Source organism: Ranitomeya variabilis, chromosome 2 (assembly GCF_051348905.1).
Source record: "Ranitomeya variabilis isolate aRanVar5 chromosome 2, aRanVar5.hap1, whole genome shotgun sequence".
In the NCBI taxonomy this organism is placed as follows: Eukaryota; Metazoa; Chordata; class Amphibia; order Anura; family Dendrobatidae; genus Ranitomeya; species Ranitomeya variabilis.
Window position 1 is genome coordinate 597,821,450 of NC_135233.1, and position 18,468 is coordinate 597,839,917.

The window sequence follows — 18,468 nt, forward strand, 5'->3', positions numbered from 1 at the left end:
GATCACGATGCATGGACTGGCCGTGACTCTCCCATTCCGAGCGTAGCAGCTTCCTAAAAATATATGAAGCTGTTACACCCGGGTCATGAGTCCTGCAGCCAGTCCGTTCATTGCAATATAAATAGAAAGAAAGCGGCTAACAGCACTACCGTGGCTTGTGGCTGCACGTCCTAGCTCCACAGGATCCAAGTGGAGATTAACATACCAAAGATTCAAAGTAAAGGACAGCATCCAATCCGGGTGAAAGTAACCAACGATTTATTGTGCCATTCTGCAACGTTTCAACCCATGTGGGTCTTTATCAAGCATACATACCACTGAAATTGACGGCCTTAAATAGGAAGTAGACAACTACCCCCATTAGGGTCCGCCCATACAAATTTACATATTATATATACGGTGATAAAACAATTACATAAATTGTGAAAAACATCTCATATAAATAGTTTAAAACATATCATAATGTCATTGGAGAGCATGATATTTAATAACTCTCTTTGTGATCAATGTAACGAGCACATAGGTTTAGTACTACATAAACAACAACATTGCTCCAAGCCTATCAGAGTCACCCCCATGTCCCTGAGGCAGCCAATGGCTGCCGCCGTTATACCCCCTATGGTATCCACCATTAGGATAAGCCAATCCTTCTTCACGTTATTAAAACGTCCAATACCTGCATATTAACTAACCCTCCATGATATCTATTATCCTAGTCCACAGCTGTTCACTCACCCCACCAGACCGGAACCATGTCCACCGGCTCCATAGTAACGCTGCAAATAACGCTCCGGCATCCATTATGCACATGTTCGCAGCCATCTATTCACCAGAGCGGAAACAGAAAACCGGACATCAATATTGCGCATGTCTGTCGGCTCCATGGCAACGCTGTAAACAAACAGCGCCGGCGATACATAACAACCAAAGCAAATAGCTAAAGCCACGGAGTTAATCCAAACTCCATCTGGCAATCAAGGAACTCCATCACTGGACCCATCCTCCACAGAAAACGGCTGTTGATCGCTAAAAAAATCTATTGTATGGTTACCGATTACTTTCATTTTTAACTGCGCATATCCACCTACCCCATGACAACGCTGTAGGTAAACAACCACCAGCGCTGCGGCGTCACAAACGTAGACACCCAAAAGGGGGAACTGACTCATCTAGATAACGATATCACTCCAAATTCCGTCCCAGTATCAAGGAACTATATCTCTACATCCTTGTTTTACAATCCAAACCCTCCGATCCCTAAAGAAAAAGAAAGAGGGGTAGGAGAAAAAAGGAGGGGGGAGGGGGAAAAAAAAGGAAAGATCTAAAAGAATTGGACGGTGACTCTATATATATATATATCATCATCACAGTTGTCCCCAAGCTACATCCCATCTAAATATGGGGTCCATGTGTATATGATAAAAACTAACATTGTCAGCTAAATGGCCTACAATATACAACAGAATGACCTACACTGTCATAATCATTCGTAAGTCCCCTGAATTCATGGACATATTGGTGGCACAAAATTCTTATGTCAGTAATTTTTTACATATAGCTAAGGGGAGAAAAAACCACACTATAGTACATGAACTTGCCCAATGAGATCACAACAAAAAACATATGAACAAAATAATAACCTACCACCCTTTAAAAACACTAGATCCTATAGAGTCCGAGCCGCACGAATCACAAACCACCCATCCGACTATAACAGTCAGGGTACACACAATAAGAGATTATAATCTATATTTAGCCCACCAGGCTGGCGAGAACCCAACCTAGAAATCCATTTGAGTTCCTTTTTCTTAAGTAATCTGACCCTATCACCTCCTCTACGAAGGGGGGGTACATGATCAATCACTCTAAACCGCAGCTGACTGACCGAATGCCCACTCTCCACAAAATGTTTAGGTACAGGTAACTCTATCTTTTTAGTTCTAATGGTACTCTTGTGTTTCCCAATCCGGGATTTAATTTCCATCGTGGTCTCACCCACATAGGTAAGACCACAGGGGCAAACAACTAAATAAACAACAAAGCTGGATGTGCATGTGTATCTCTCTTTTATATAGAACTTCTTACCCGTATGTGGGTGACTAAACTGGTCTCCCTTGATCATGTTCCCACAACATGCACAGCCCAAGCATGGAAAATTACCAGGTCTAAACGGGCCCAAAAGTTTCTGTACATTACCCATTGTCGACCCTATATCAGATTTAACAAGCTGGTCTTTCAAGTTGCGTCCCCTCTTATAAGATAGAATCGGTGGTAGGGTAAACTCCTCAATATCTGGAAATCCTTTGTGCAAAATATGCCAGTGCTTGTAAATTACATCTTTTACATACCCGCTGGCTGTGTTGAATGTGGATACGAAGGGAATTCGCTTTTGTTTTATCCTCAATTTTTTCTCCCTTACTGACCCCCTAGATGTCTCCTTGGCTTTATGCAAGAAGCCTTTCACACTGGTCTCTGGGTACCCCCTTCTCAAAAATTTGTTACACATTTCATCAAGTCTGATGTCAAGCCGAGATTCATCCGAAACTATTTTCCTGACCCTGAGCATCTGACTCCAGGGTAATGACTCCAACATATTCCTAGGGTGATGACTGTTGAATTGCAACAAACTATTCCTGTCTGTCGTCTTTACATACAGATCCGTTTTCAAAGAGGACCCCTCCTTATACACCATCGTATCCAGGAACTGTACCTGTTCCTGAGAGTGTGTTATCGTAAAACTAAGTTCTGGAAAAATGTTGTTGAGCTCACTGTGGAACTCCATGAGCTCACTCAGTGACCCCTCCCAGATTACAAACACATCGTCGATGTAGCGCCACCAGGCCCGGACGAGGGGCCAAAACCGGGAGGCATACACGTACTGGTCCTCGAGCACCGCCATAAAGATGTTAGCATAAGTGGGGGCCACGTTGGACCCCATGGCGGTGCCCCTCAGCTGCAGGTAGTAATCATCCCCAAAAAGGAAATAATTCCTTCTGAGGATGAACTCCAACAGCTGGAGAACCAGTCGTGTACGGTCCCGCCCCACGTCCGCGCCCGCCAGCGCCACATCGACGGCTGCCAAACCTTTATCGTGTTCGATAGAGGTGTACAATGAAACCACATCGAAAGACACCAAGAATGTATCGGCTGTAACATCAAGTTTTTCAATTTTATTCAAGAAATCATCCGTATCACGGATATAAGATTTCGCCTGTGAAGCAAACCCCGACAGCACCTTATCGAGGAAGATCGAGACCCTATTAAACACAGAGTCTCGACCCGACACTATCGGGCGGCCAGGGGGGTCAAAGTAATCCTTGTGGATTTTCGGCAACACGTATATTAATGGCCGAACAGGGCACTTAATAACCAAATACTCAGCCAGCTTAGAGTCAATCAGGCCATTGAGCAAGGCCTCATTGACTATAAGCTGCAACTCTTGCTGGAACCGCAGGGTGGGATCATTGGTAAGTTTACAATAGACATTGGTATCAGCTAATTGCCGTAATATTTCCCCTTTATATTTGACAGTATCCATCACAACCACTGCTCCGCCTTTATCGGCCGCCTTGATTGTGATGGATGTGTTCGTAGAAAGATTTTTCAAAGCCTGTCTCTCTCCAGTAGTGAGGTTATACTGAACACGATTATTATGCGTTCTTTTTAATGTTTCAAAGTCTTTTTCAACAAGCTGTACAAAGGCCTCAACTATATGGGTTTTAGTGGGTGGTATAAAGTCACTCCTATTGTACAAACCAAGTTCCTGTAAGGAGAAAGTGTCAGTATTATCAACATCAATATTATCAACATTAGCCGGACTCCTCAAATCACGTTTTTTGTCCGCAAAAAATGTTGTCAAACGACATCTCCTAAAGAAGGCAAACAGATCAGTTTCTAATTCAAACCAGTCGGGAAGATTGGTGGGGCAGAATGACAGGCCCTTTTCCAGAACTCTCAGTTCAATCGGGGACAGTACTGCAGAGGAGATGTTGACTACCAATGTCTTGTCTCTTAGTTGTTGTGTCTCTGTCTCCCTTCCCCAGTCCTCTGTTTCATTGCTGCGTTCCGTGTCATTCTCTGCCCTTGTATAGATTTTCCTCCTCTTATGTTTCCTTCCGCCCCTCCGGTAACTCCTCCTGGCTCGGTATCTGTCACAATCTCTTTCTCCAAAAAATGTGTGGAGGTTGTAGCTCCCATATTACAATCGTCCGTGGAGTCAGAGTCGCCAGTCGTGAAACCAAATTGTTGCTTACCCTCCTGAGCTCTCCTGCGGCGACGGGGTTGTGAGGTCTTATTATTTCTGTATGGGTATGTCTGTTTCCCCATATGCCAGGGAAAAACCCGTCCTGCCTTGTAGTCTTCATTATCACGGAACCATTTAGTCCTTTTTGTGCTCTCATTATCAGCACGAAATTTCATCAAATTAGTGTTCAATCGAGTCATAAACGCACTCATATCAGTTGTTGTTAAATTAGCCGTGAGCAACTGCTCATATTCAATGATGGTCTTCTTAAGAGTCTCAATTTCCTTGTTCAAAAACTCAATATTCAACAGCATTAAGTCAAAGCAATACTTGTTCGTTATAGACTCAAACTTGGAACAAAACACCATATTGTCCGTTAATAATGTAGGCCGAAGGTGCGGACGTAGTCCACGAGGTATCCTACGCACCTTGTAATATTCCGTTAGTGTAGACATATGCAGTTCTAATGAAATCAACCTCCGTTTCTCGTTCTCATATTTCCTTTTTAACATGTCACTAGAGGGAACACTCAGGAAGGCAACATCAGTCTGTGCAGCGTTAATAATCCGTGCGGCATCATCATCCGTATAGGAAAAAATAGTACTGGCACCATCCAGTTCACCCATATCTGGATTCAAATTAGTCAAAGTCATTATTCACAGGTGCACGCTAGCCAAGATCCCAATGCAATATAAATAGCTCCTGTGGAGCTAGGACGTGCAGCCACAAGCCACGGTAGTGCTGTTAGCCGCTTTCTTTCTATTTATATTGCATTGGGATCTTGGCTAGCGTGCACCTGTGAATAATGACTTTGACTAATTTGAATCCAGATATGGGTGAACTGGATGGTGCCAGTACTATTTTTTCCTATACGGATGATGATGCCGCACGGATTATTAACGCTGCACAGACTGATGTTGCCTTCCTGAGTGTTCCCTCTAGTGACATGTTAAAAAGGAAATATGAGAACGAGAAACGGAGGTTGATTTCATTAGAACTGCATATGTCTACACTAACGGAATATTACAAGGTGCGTAGGATACCTCGTGGACTACGTCCGCACCTTCGGCCTACATTATTAACGGACAATATGGTGTTTTGTTCCAAGTTTGAGTCTATAACGAACAAGTATTGCTTTGACTTAATGCTGTTGAATATTGAGTTTTTGAACAAGGAAATTGAGACTCTTAAGAAGACCATCATTGAATATGAGCAGTTGCTCACGGCTAATTTAACAACAACTGATATGAGTGCGTTTATGACTCGATTGAACACTAATTTGATGAAATTTCGTGCTGATAATGAGAGCACAAAAAGGACTAAATGGTTCCGTGATAATGAAGACTACAAGGCAGGACGGGTTTTTCCCTGGCATATGGGGAAACAGACATACCCATACAGAAATAATAAGACCTCACAACCCCGTCGCCGCAGGAGAGCTCAGGAGGGTAAGCAACAATTTGGTTTCACGACTGGCGACTCTGACTCCACGGACGATTGTAATATGGGAGCTACAACCTCCACACATTTTTTGGAGAAAGAGATTGTGACAGATACCGAGCCAGGAGGAGTTACCGGAGGGGCGGAAGGAAACATAAGAGGAGGAAAATCTATACAAGGGCAGAGAATGACACGGAACGCAGCAATGAAACAGAGGACTGGGGAAGGGAGACAGAGACACAACAACTAAGAGACAAGACATTGGTAGTCAACATCTCCTCTGCAGTACTGTCCCCGATTGAACTGAGAGTTCTGGAAAAGGGCCTGTCATTCTGCCCCACCAATCTTCCCGACTGGTTTGAATTAGAAACTGATCTGTTTGCCTTCTTTAGGAGATGTCGTTTGACAACATTTTTTGCGGACAAAAAACGTGATTTGAGGAGTCCGGCTAATGTTGATAATATTGATGTTGATAATACTGACACTTTCTCCTTACAGGAACTTGGTTTGTACAATAGGAGTGACTTTATACCACCCACTAAAACCCATATAGTTGAGGCCTTTGTACAGCTTGTTGAAAAAGACTTTGAAACATTAAAAAGAACGCATAATAATCGTGTTCAGTATAACCTCACTACTGGAGAGAGACAGGCTTTGAAAAATCTTTCTACGAACACATCCATCACAATCAAGGCGGCCGATAAAGGCGGAGCAGTGGTTGTGATGGATACTGTCAAATATAAAGGGGAAATATTACGGCAATTAGCTGATACCAATGTCTATTGTAAACTTACCAATGATCCCACCCTGCGGTTCCAGCAAGAGTTGCAGCTTATAGTCAATGAGGCCTTGCTCAATGGCCTGATTGACTCTAAGCTGGCTGAGTATTTGGTTATTAAGTGCCCTGTTCGGCCATTAATATACGTGTTGCCGAAAATCCACAAGGATTACTTTGACCCCCCTGGCCGCCCGATAGTGTCGGGTCGAGACTCTGTGTTTAATAGGGTCTCGATCTTCCTCGATAAGGTGCTGTCGGGGTTTGCTTCACAGGCGAAATCTTATATCCGTGATACGGATGATTTCTTGAATAAAATTGAAAAACTTGATGTTACAGCCGATACATTCTTGGTGTCTTTCGATGTGGTTTCATTGTACACCTCTATCGAACACGATAAAGGTTTGGCAGCCGTCGATGTGGCGCTGGCGGGCGCGGACGTGGGGCGGGACCGTACACGACTGGTTCTCCAGCTGTTGGAGTTCATCCTCAGAAGGAATTATTTCCTTTTTGGGGATGATTACTACCTGCAGCTGAGGGGCACCGCCATGGGGTCCAACGTGGCCCCCACTTATGCTAACATCTTTATGGCGGTGCTCGAGGACCAGTACGTGTATGCCTCCCGGTTTTGGCCCCTCGTCCGGGCCTGGTGGCGCTACATCGACGATGTGTTTGTAATCTGGGAGGGGTCACTGAGTGAGCTCATGGAGTTCCACAGTGAGCTCAACAACATTTTTCCAGAACTTAGTTTTACGATAACACACTCTCAGGAACAGGTACAGTTCCTGGATACGATGGTGTATAAGGAGGGGTCCTCTTTGAAAACGGATCTGTATGTAAAGACGACAGACAGGAATAGTTTGTTGCAATTCAACAGTCATCACCCTAGGAATATGTTGGAGTCATTACCCTGGAGTCAGATGCTCAGGGTCAGGAAAATAGTTTCGGATGAATCTCGGCTTGACATCAGACTTGATGAAATGTGTAACAAATTTTTGAGAAGGGGGTACCCAGAGACCAGTGTGAAAGGCTTCTTGCATAAAGCCAAGGAGACATCTAGGGGGTCAGTAAGGGAGAAAAAATTGAGGATAAAACAAAAGCGAATTCCCTTCGTATCCACATTCAACACAGCCAGCGGGTATGTAAAAGATGTAATTTACAAGCACTGGCATATTTTGCACAAAGGATTTCCAGATATTGAGGAGTTTACCCTACCACCGATTCTATCTTATAAGAGGGGACGCAACTTGAAAGACCAGCTTGTTAAATCTGATATAGGGTCGACAATGGGTAATGTACAGAAACTTTTGGGCCCGTTTAGACCTGGTAATTTTCCATGCTTGGGCTGTGCATGTTGTGGGAACATGATCAAGGGAGACCAGTTTAGTCACCCACATACGGGTAAGAAGTTCTATATAAAAGAGAGATACACATGCACATCCAGCTTTGTTGTTTATTTAGTTGTTTGCCCCTGTGGTCTTACCTATGTGGGTGAGACCACGATGGAAATTAAATCCCGGATTGGGAAACACAAGAGTACCATTAGAACTAAAAAGATAGAGTTACCTGTACCTAAACATTTTGTGGAGAGTGGGCATTCGGTCAGTCAGCTGCGGTTTAGAGTGATTGATCATGTACCCCCCCTTCGTAGAGGAGGTGATAGGGTCAGATTACTTAAGAAAAAGGAACTCAAATGGATTTCTAGGTTGGGTTCTCGCCAGCCTGGTGGGCTAAATATAGATTATAATCTCTTATTGTGTGTACCCTGACTGTTATAGTCGGATGGGTGGTTTGTGATTCGTGCGGCTCGGACTCTATAGGATCTAGTGTTTTTAAAGGGTGGTAGGTTATTATTTTGTTCATATGTTTTTTGTTGTGATCTCATTGGGCAAGTTCATGTACTATAGTGTGGTTTTTTCTCCCCTTAGCTATATGTAAAAAATTACTGACATAAGAATTTTGTGCCACCAATATGTCCATGAATTCAGGGGACTTACGAATGATTATGACAGTGTAGGTCATTCTGTTGTATATTGTAGGCCATTTAGCTGACAATGTTAGTTTTTATCATATACACATGGACCCCATATTTAGATGGGATGTAGCTTGGGGACAACTGTGATGATGATATATATATATATAGAGTCACCGTCCAATTCTTTTAGATCTTTCCTTTTTTTTCCCCCTCCCCCCTCCTTTTTTCTCCTACCCCTCTTTCTTTTTCTTTAGGGATCGGAGGGTTTGGATTGTAAAACAAGGATGTAGAGATATAGTTCCTTGATACTGGGACGGAATTTGGAGTGATATCGTTATCTAGATGAGTCAGTTCCCCCTTTTGGGTGTCTACGTTTGTGACGCCGCAGCGCTGGTGGTTGTTTACCTACAGCGTTGTCATGGGGTAGGTGGATATGCGCAGTTAAAAATGAAAGTAATCGGTAACCATACAATAGATTTTTTTAGCGATCAACAGCCGTTTTCTGTGGAGGATGGGTCCAGTGATGGAGTTCCTTGATTGCCAGATGGAGTTTGGATTAACTCCGTGGCTTTAGCTATTTGCTTTGGTTGTTATGTATCGCCGGCGCTGTTTGTTTACAGCGTTGCCATGGAGCCGACAGACATGCGCAATATTGATGTCCGGTTTTCTGTTTCCGCTCTGGTGAATAGATGGCTGCGAACATGTGCATAATGGATGCCGGAGCGTTATTTGCAGCGTTACTATGGAGCCGGTGGACATGGTTCCGGTCTGGTGGGGTGAGTGAACAGCTGTGGACTAGGATAATAGATATCATGGAGGGTTAGTTAATATGCAGGTATTGGACGTTTTAATAACGTGAAGAAGGATTGGCTTATCCTAATGGTGGATACCATAGGGGGTATAACGGCGGCAGCCATTGGCTGCCTCAGGGACATGGGGGTGACTCTGATAGGCTTGGAGCAATGTTGTTGTTTATGTAGTACTAAACCTATGTGCTCGTTACATTGATCACAAAGAGAGTTATTAAATATCATGCTCTCCAATGACATTATGATATGTTTTAAACTATTTATATGAGATGTTTTTCACAATTTATGTAATTGTTTTATCACCGTATATATAATATGTAAATTTGTATGGGCGGACCCTAATGGGGGTAGTTGTCTACTTCCTATTTAAGGCCGTCAATTTCAGTGGTATGTATGCTTGATAAAGACCCACATGGGTTGAAACGTTGCAGAATGGCACAATAAATCGTTGGTTACTTTCACCCGGATTGGATGCTGTCCTTTACTTTGAATCTTTAGTCCGTTCATTGCAGTCTGATCTCGGACCAATTTGCATGGACGTCTGAATACGCCCTTAGAAATGACACACGGTATATTGGTAGTGCTGTTACAGACTTTGAACGAGCCCTAGAAAATTCATGTTACATTTCTGTCCTGATGCTTGAAAGGGCCCATATTTCTTCAATAGGTGTTCGCTGAACTCTCATATGATCGAAAGCTACAATATCTGACCCTACCATCGCCGGAGTATGCATGTGTTTTTGATGGTGAGAGAAATTAAGCCACCTCTTGCACCAGCTTATATCTTGTGAAAACGAAAGATATGGTGATTAAACTTAGCATTACATATATTTGTTTTCCCGGATTTTGTTTATCATAGGTAAGTTGGAACACCTCCATACTCATAGGATAGAAATCGCAAGCTTTGGTCAAATTTTCTCTAATGTGTATGGGCACCATAAAGTCCCATAAAAAAGTTAGCAGTGCATGAAACAAGCAGAGCAGATGTATCATGGCATTATCAATTAATTCTATTTATTATGCTTTTTCTTATATAGCGCCATCATATTCCGCAGCACTTTACAGACATCATCATAACTGACCCCTTTGGGACTAAGAATCTTAATCTCTCTTAGTATGTCTTCGGAGTGCTGGAGGAAACTGAAGGAAACTTACACAAACACGGGGAGAACATTCAAACTCCTTGTAGATGTCGTCCTTGATGGTTCTCAATAACTGTATCATGCAAGCAACTCTACTGTACAAGTGAATGTGTCACATTTGACAGCATATATACATCCAATGTAGTGTGAAGTCAGCGCATGTGCGACTTGAGGAACCAGAGTAAATAATTTTCTTTATTAAGACCAAGGAGCTTCTAGCTTCATCTCTTCCACTTCAGATCTTTTTCATACAAATAATACTTGTATTTTTTAATTATCAAGTACTATTGATAAAAAGACATATGGCCTCCATACACATTAGATGAAAGTCAGCCTAATCTGACAATTTCAGTAGGATCGTTAGACCTTTATGGAGGCCTCCTGACTCTCCTCTCAATAGATGTTGTCAGTGGATAGAAGGCCCGAACAGTTGGAATTTTAACGTCTGATGGTGGCTTCAGCTTTCTACTATATTCTCGTTGAAAACACGTGAACAATTCGTGGAGCCGAGTGCTTATGTGCATTGGGAGGACGGGTGAGAGAGACGTCTCACTAAAAACTCACATGTTTTGTCAGCTATACTGCAAATGAGATTATCTGCTTTCGTTTTCCTTTATATTATGTATGTAAGTTGCTTATAATACTGCTCAAGATTGAAATTGCAACATCAAGAAGGAAAAGTCATGGAGTTATGGAAATCACAGTATGGATAGACATGTTAATGATATGGAAATTATGACACAATGGAAACAAAATGTTCAAAGCATTTATTCAGTGTTGAGTATGATCGCCACGTGCAGAAATCCCCGTACTTAACCTCATTGATAGCAACCAAATCTTGGGGCCATTGGACCCCAAGAAAGTTTGTTTTTGTCATATTTCTGCAAGTAAGGAACATAAGTAACCGTCCATTTTTGTAGCTTCCTAGCTTGGGCGATCCCTCCTTCCTAAGTAAATCACAAGACGCAGCGTCGATTACAAGTACCACAGTAAGGTTGCCACCAATATTAGTGTATGTATTTTGCCGCAACTAACTGAAGGTTACGTTTGTTTGAGGAATGTTCTCCCTCTCTGAATGCACTTGGGCAAATCATCAAGATCTGCTGCTGGCAGCTCCCTTTGCAATTGCCTAATGAACGTCCCAGATGTGCTTGATGGGAGACAAGTTTGGAGACTCTGCAACCCACGTTTAGGACTTTATGATTTTCAAAAGTGCCTTCAGCGAGGCAAAAGATTCCTCAGACCACCAATAACAACCTCATTGATAACAGCCACCACTTATAAGTATTGGGATATCTGCACGTGGCGCTCATACTCCTTAATGAATAATCCAAGATTTTTGGAAAATTTTCTCATCATTTAACGTCTCTTTCTTGTGAATTATATAATTCGAAGACTTTTTCTTCTTGGTGTTGACTTTTTTAATTTCAGGAGTGACAGATAGATAAATATGGGATAAATATGAGATAGCTAAAAATTCATACTGCCCTAGTCCAGCTGCCACAGATTGACAAGTCCACCAGGGTAGTGTAAGTCTTTTTGATCATCTCTAATAGATAGATAAATAGGTAGATAAATATGAAGTAGATAGACAGACAGACTCATATTCGCTGTACCTAAGTTTGATCTTCTGCTGCCAGAACAGATTTCCTTTTCGGGCTATTCAGTGAGACCATTTTCCAGATATCTTAAGACTCAACTGTGTAAAAGGAATACAGTAACCTTGTAACGGCAAGATAAATTGGCACACTAAATCTATAATTCTATAATCCACAGCCTTATTTAAATTCAGGTCTCTCTCTGTATTAGTCTTTCCACTTCTCCTACAAGGCTATTCCATTTGTGTTGCAAAAAAACTATTTCTCAAAAAGATATTATTGCCGGCTTGTCCATCTCTAAATTAGAACAATATGACTGAGCTGAAAGCGCCTGCATTATTCACTGTCACAGCCGTAGTTGGCTCTTAGCTTGGGGTTTTCTGCCTGCAGAAACAAAATCTCCTATTTAATAGAGCAAAATAGTGGCGCAAAGACCACAATATGGGTACGATTACCACCAGGCATCAAAGGTACATGCCTGTGGATCTGAGGGTTAATGAGGACTATTGCATTGCCATTGACCTTTCTAAGTAACTTTTATTAATAATTTTATATGCCATGCTGGCACTGTAGAAGCTTCAATTCCTTAAGGTATATATGATTATCAGTAATACCTTTTCTTGTCCTACATACACTGGAAAACAGTTTTGTAGTGCTGTTTGATTGGATCAAGAAGATAGTTTCCTTGTATATCATTATAGAGCCATTGCATCACATATGCGTCAATGAAGTAAATTAAGATATAAATAATAAAATTTGGTCTACCTACAGCCACCACTAGAGGGAGCATAGGAATTTACCGCATACAAATAGCTATTTAGTTCCATGGGAGTTGTATAGCGGTAGCTCCACCTAGTGTTGTCTTATTCCTAGATTTCGGTAGCTGAAATAAGGAGATTGGCAGCTCTGTAGAAGAAGAAAAAATTACACTTTCTTGGACCTATATTGTGGATATTCACATTAAATTACATTTTTCTTACTCCAGAGTCACTTGACAGCTACATACAATCATTCTCCAGCTAATCACCACCAAGGGAAAGAAAGATATAATGGCAGCTAGAAATAATGCCCATGTGAACTCGTATGAAAAATATGCGATTTATATATTTCTTTTCTACCCTTCCCATGCGCCTTGTCCTCATACCTGTCCCATGGGAACTTTACCAGCATAATACCATGTAATGACCGGAGCTTTGCTTTAAAGGAAAGGTGTTATTTTAGAGAGTTTTATGATACTACTATAGTTAAAGATTATATGGTGATTTTTATTATTTTCCATGTCATTATCATTAGAAAGAAAAAAGTCCTGCAATCTTGCCGTTTTTGCCCTGAGCACTGAGCCATATAATAGGCTGATTCTTTCTATTCTGTACAGACCACTTCTCAGCAGTCAACTCATTATCCTCACAGACATAATTACAATGACAGGTGACACCCATATAAGGATAACACAAAATTATGTTACAGCTCACCTCCTCCTGTACAATGACTGATAACACCTCTATATATAGTAGATAACACAGGATCCACCATTCACAATAGGTGATGTCACAGCTCACCTCCTCCTCCTGTACAATGACTGATAACACCTCTATATACAGTAGATAACACAGGATCCACCATTCACAATAGATGATGACACAGCTCACCTCCTCCTCCTGTACAATGACTGATTACACCTCTATATAGTAGATAACACAGGATCCACCATTCACAATAGGTGATGTCACAGCTCACCTCCTCTTCTTGTACAATGACTGATAACACCTCTATATACAGTAGATAACACAGGATCCACCATTCACAATAGATGATGTTACAGCTCACCTCCTCCTCCTGTACAGTGACTGATAACACCTCTATATACAGTAGATAACACAGGATCCACCATTCACAATAGATGTCACAGCTCACCTCCTCTTACTGTACAATGACTAATAACACCTCTATATACAATAGATAACACAGGATCCACCATTCACAATAGATGATGACACAGCTCACCTCCTCCTCCTGTACAATGACTGATAACATCTCTATATACGGTAGATAACACAGGATTCACCATTCACAATAGATGATGACACAGCTCACCTCCTCCTCCTGTACAATGACTGATAACACCTCTATATACAGTAGATAATGCAGGATCCACCATTCACAATAGGTGATATCACAGCTCACCTCCTCTTCTTGTACAATGACTGATAACACCTCTATATACAGTAGATAACACAGGATCCACCATTCACAATAGATGATGTCACAGCTCACCTCCTGCTCCTGTACAATTACTGATAACACCTCTATATACAGTAGATAACACAGGATCCACCATTCACAATAGGTGATGTCACAGCTCACCTCCTCTTCTTGTACAATGACTGATAACACCTCTATATAAAGTAGATAACACAGGATCCACCATTCACAATAGATGATGTCACAGCTCACCTCCTCCTCCTGTACAATGACTGATAACACCTCTATATACAGTAGATAACACAGGATCCACCATTCACAGTAGATGATGTCACAGCTCACCTCCTCTTACTGTACAATGACTGATAACACCTCTATATACAGTAGATAATACAGGATCCACCATTCACAATAGGTGAAGTCACAGCTCACCTCCTCCTCCTGTATAATGATTGATAACACCTCTATATACAGTAGACAACATAGGATCCACCATTCACTATAGATGTCACAGCTCACCTCCTCCCCCTCCTGTACAATGACTGATAACACCTCTATATACAGTAGATAACGCAGGATCCACCATTCACAATAGGTGATGTCACAGCTCACCTCTTCCTGTACAGTGACTGATAACACCTCTATATACAGTAGATAACACAGGATCCACCATTCACAATAGGTGATGTCACAGCTCACCTCCTCCTCCTGTACAATGACTGATAACACCTCTATATACAGTAGATAATACAGGATCCACCATTCACAATAGGTGAAGTTACAGCTCACCTCCTCCTCCTGTACAATGACTGATAACACTTCTATATACAGTAGATAACACAGGATCCACCATTCACAATAGGTGATGTCACAGCTCACCTCCTCCTCCTATACAATGAATGATAACACCTCTATATACAGTAGATAACGCAGGATCCACCATTCATAATAGGTGATGTCACAGCTCACCTCCTTCTGTACAATGACTGATAACACCTCTATATACAGTAGATAACAAAGGATCCACCATTCACAATAGGTGATGTCACAGCTCACCTCCTCCTCCTGTACAATGATTGATAACTCCTCTATATACAGTAGATAATACAGGATCCACCATTCACAATAGCTGAAGTTACAGCTCACCTCCTCCTCCTGTACAATGACTGATAACACCTCTATATACAGTAGATAACACAGGATCCGCCATTCATAATAGGTGATGTCACAGCTCACCTCCTTCTGTACAATGACTGATAACACCTCTATATACAGTAGACAACACATGATCCACCATTCACAATACGTGATATCGCAACTCGCCTTCTTCCCGTCCGTGCACAGTGACCTATGCACAGATCATAGAGATTGTCCACAGCACTTTTCCATGGAAGAATGAATATCTCCATTCTGATGCCTCTTTCCCACGAGGCTGCTGTAAAACCTATTTATGAATGCTGTTAATAGTTCTGGCCAGATAGCCCTCCTGATACACAAATACAGAATATAATATTAAATAAAATTAAAAAATAAAAATAGATTTGAAAAAAAAGAATAATAATAATTAGTGATGAGTGAATATACTCGTTACTCGAGATTTCCCGAGCACGCTTGGGTGTCCTCCGAGTATTTTTTAGTGCTCGGAGATTTAGTTTTCATCACCTCAGCTGAATGATGTACATCTGTTAGCCAGCATGATTACATGCGGGGATTCCCTAGCAACCTGGCAACCCCCACATGTACTTATGCTGGCTAACAGATGTAAATCATTCATCTGTGGCGAAAAAAACTATATCTCCGAGCACTAAAAAATACTCGGAGGACACCCTAGCGTGCTCGGGAAATCTAGAGTAATTAGTATATTCGCTTATCACTCATAATAATAATAGATGTACCGTATATATCAGTTTACTATATATTAATGAAAAGAAGCTATAGTTGATACTGTTCATTACATTATAATTATAACATTACAAATATCAGACTTGTATCTTGTTTTCTGTTTCCAATATCCTCCATTGTAAACTGAAGTCCTGTCTTCTTGTAAGTCGCCCTTATAACCTTACCATCACTTATAGCGTTTCCTTCCGGTTCACGTAGTGAACTGCCCAGTCTATCGCTTTGATCTGAATCCACCGGTCCTTAATATGAAACTCCTGTTCCAGCACTCCTTAGCGTTACTCCATGCCTAAAGGTACTTTCACACTAAGCGACTTTGCAGCGAGAACGACGACGATCCGTGACGTTGCAGCGTCCTGGATAGCGATCTCGTTGTGTTTGACACGCAGCAGCGATCTGGATCCCGCTGCGATATCGTTGGTCGGAGCTAGGAGTCCAGAACTTTATTTCGTCGCTGATCACCCGCTGTCATCGCTGGATCGGTGTGTGTGACACCGATCCGGCGATGTGTTCACTTGTAACCAGGGTAAATATCGGGTTACTAAGTGCAGGGCCGCGCTTAGTAACCCGATATTTACCCTGGTTACCATTGTAAAAGTTAAAAAAAACACTACATACTCACCTTCTGATGTCTGTCACGTCCCCCGCCGGCGGCTAACCTGCACTGAATGTGTCAGCGCCGGCCGGCCGTAAAGCAGAGCACAGCGGTGACGTCAGCGCTGTGCTCTGCTTTACGGCCAGCCGGCGCTGACACATTTAGTGCAGGGAAGCCGCCGGCGGGGGACGTGACAAACATCAGAAGGTGAGTATGTAGTGTTTTTTTTTTTTTACTTTTACAATGGTAACCAGGGTAAATATCGGGTTACTAAGCGCGGCCCTGCACTTAGTAACCCGATGTTTACCCTGGTTACCCGGGTGCTGCAGGGGGACTTCGGCATCGTTGAAGACAGTTTCAACGATGCCGAAGTCGTTCCCCTGATCGTTGGTCACTGGAGAGAGCTGTCTGTGTGACAGCTCCCCAGCGACCACACAACGACTTACCAATGATCGCATCGCTGGTCGTGATCGTTGGTAACTCGTTTAGTGTAACGGTACCTTTACTCCCACTATTTACAGCAGATTTCCTATCATTAACTACCATTAATCCTATTAACACATCTATCCAACACTATATTCCAGCCTAGCCACCCAGCAGGGGGGCAAGAAAGAATACTTTTAATGGGAACCCAAAGGATTTTTTTCCGAACAATCAATCCTTCCAGCTTATTGGGAGTTTTCTTTAAGAATCTGTCTTCTGGGGTCTAGGCATTGCATGTCTTAAAGGGCGATACTTGGTTATTTTTAAATGCACCATATAAAAAAAAAATCCTAGTCTAAAAGTTAAATTTAGATTTATTTTTTTTTTTAGAAATCTATTATTATTATTATTATTATTATAATTTGTTTTCTTTTATTTCTCTATGTGACCCTAGCCCTTAATATATGTAGTTGCATATATCAGTGGGTATGACAAATCAATTATGGTTGACTTTGTGTTTACAAAATTAAAATCTTAGGTGTCCGTAAGGTGTTTAATTGTTGTTTTCTTACACAGTATTTCCCGAATGACACTTGATAGTGTGAAAAACAGCAAAGAGAGTGGCAAGAGATGTTTTTATTCCTTGCGTCTATTGTATCGACCTGCAAATTATAGTACAACTATGACGTGGTTCTATTTAAGCTAGCCCTCCATGGCTGAGCCAGCCGGCACAGACAGAGAGATGTCATTCTGGCCAGAGACTTCATACTGCGACCCACTCCTAAATTGGATCATGCTCTTCCCATACTGCAGTGATAGATGTGCGCCTTTGATGACACGTGAAGGCAGTTGGCTATTTATTTTTTTTTGCTGCAGTGGGGGTGGGAATGAGAACAAAGAAGAGTCTGGCTGGTTATTGTTTAGTAAATTTCTGAGCCTATTTGATGGAGGCTATACACATTTATTTGTCCATTTTCCATTTAGTCTAGTAAAACAATACATTTTCTGCTTTCGAAATAGCTTCTCATTTCTTTTTTTATTCTATCTTTTATGCATTTTGTATCATATGTTTTTATAGATAGATTTTTTTCACATTTTTATTTAAATATTTTTTTACAATATATTTTTACGTTTTTAATAGTAAAACAAATAAGCTTTAACCATCCAAGTGATGAATAATTATTACATATAAAGTCTAACACTCTAATTGCCCCTGAAGTGCACAAGACAATTGCCTAAACAAGTATGACACGAAGACGTAAGCAGCTTATGGCTTGCATCAAAAGGATACGCCGTATACAATTTTGCATCATTTAATCTGCATAAAATATTCAGAAACTCCGATAAATACATTACGGCATGTCAGA

The 18,468-nt window shown here is 41.6% G+C and overlaps 1 long non-coding RNA gene across 3 annotated transcripts in view; it reads left to right on the forward strand.

Moving 5' to 3' along the window:
* LOC143807220 (uncharacterized) overlaps positions 1-18,468 on the forward strand; it is an 852,709-nt gene that overhangs the window by 289,519 nt on the left and 544,722 nt on the right. The gene's annotated exons all lie outside the window — the stretch shown is intronic.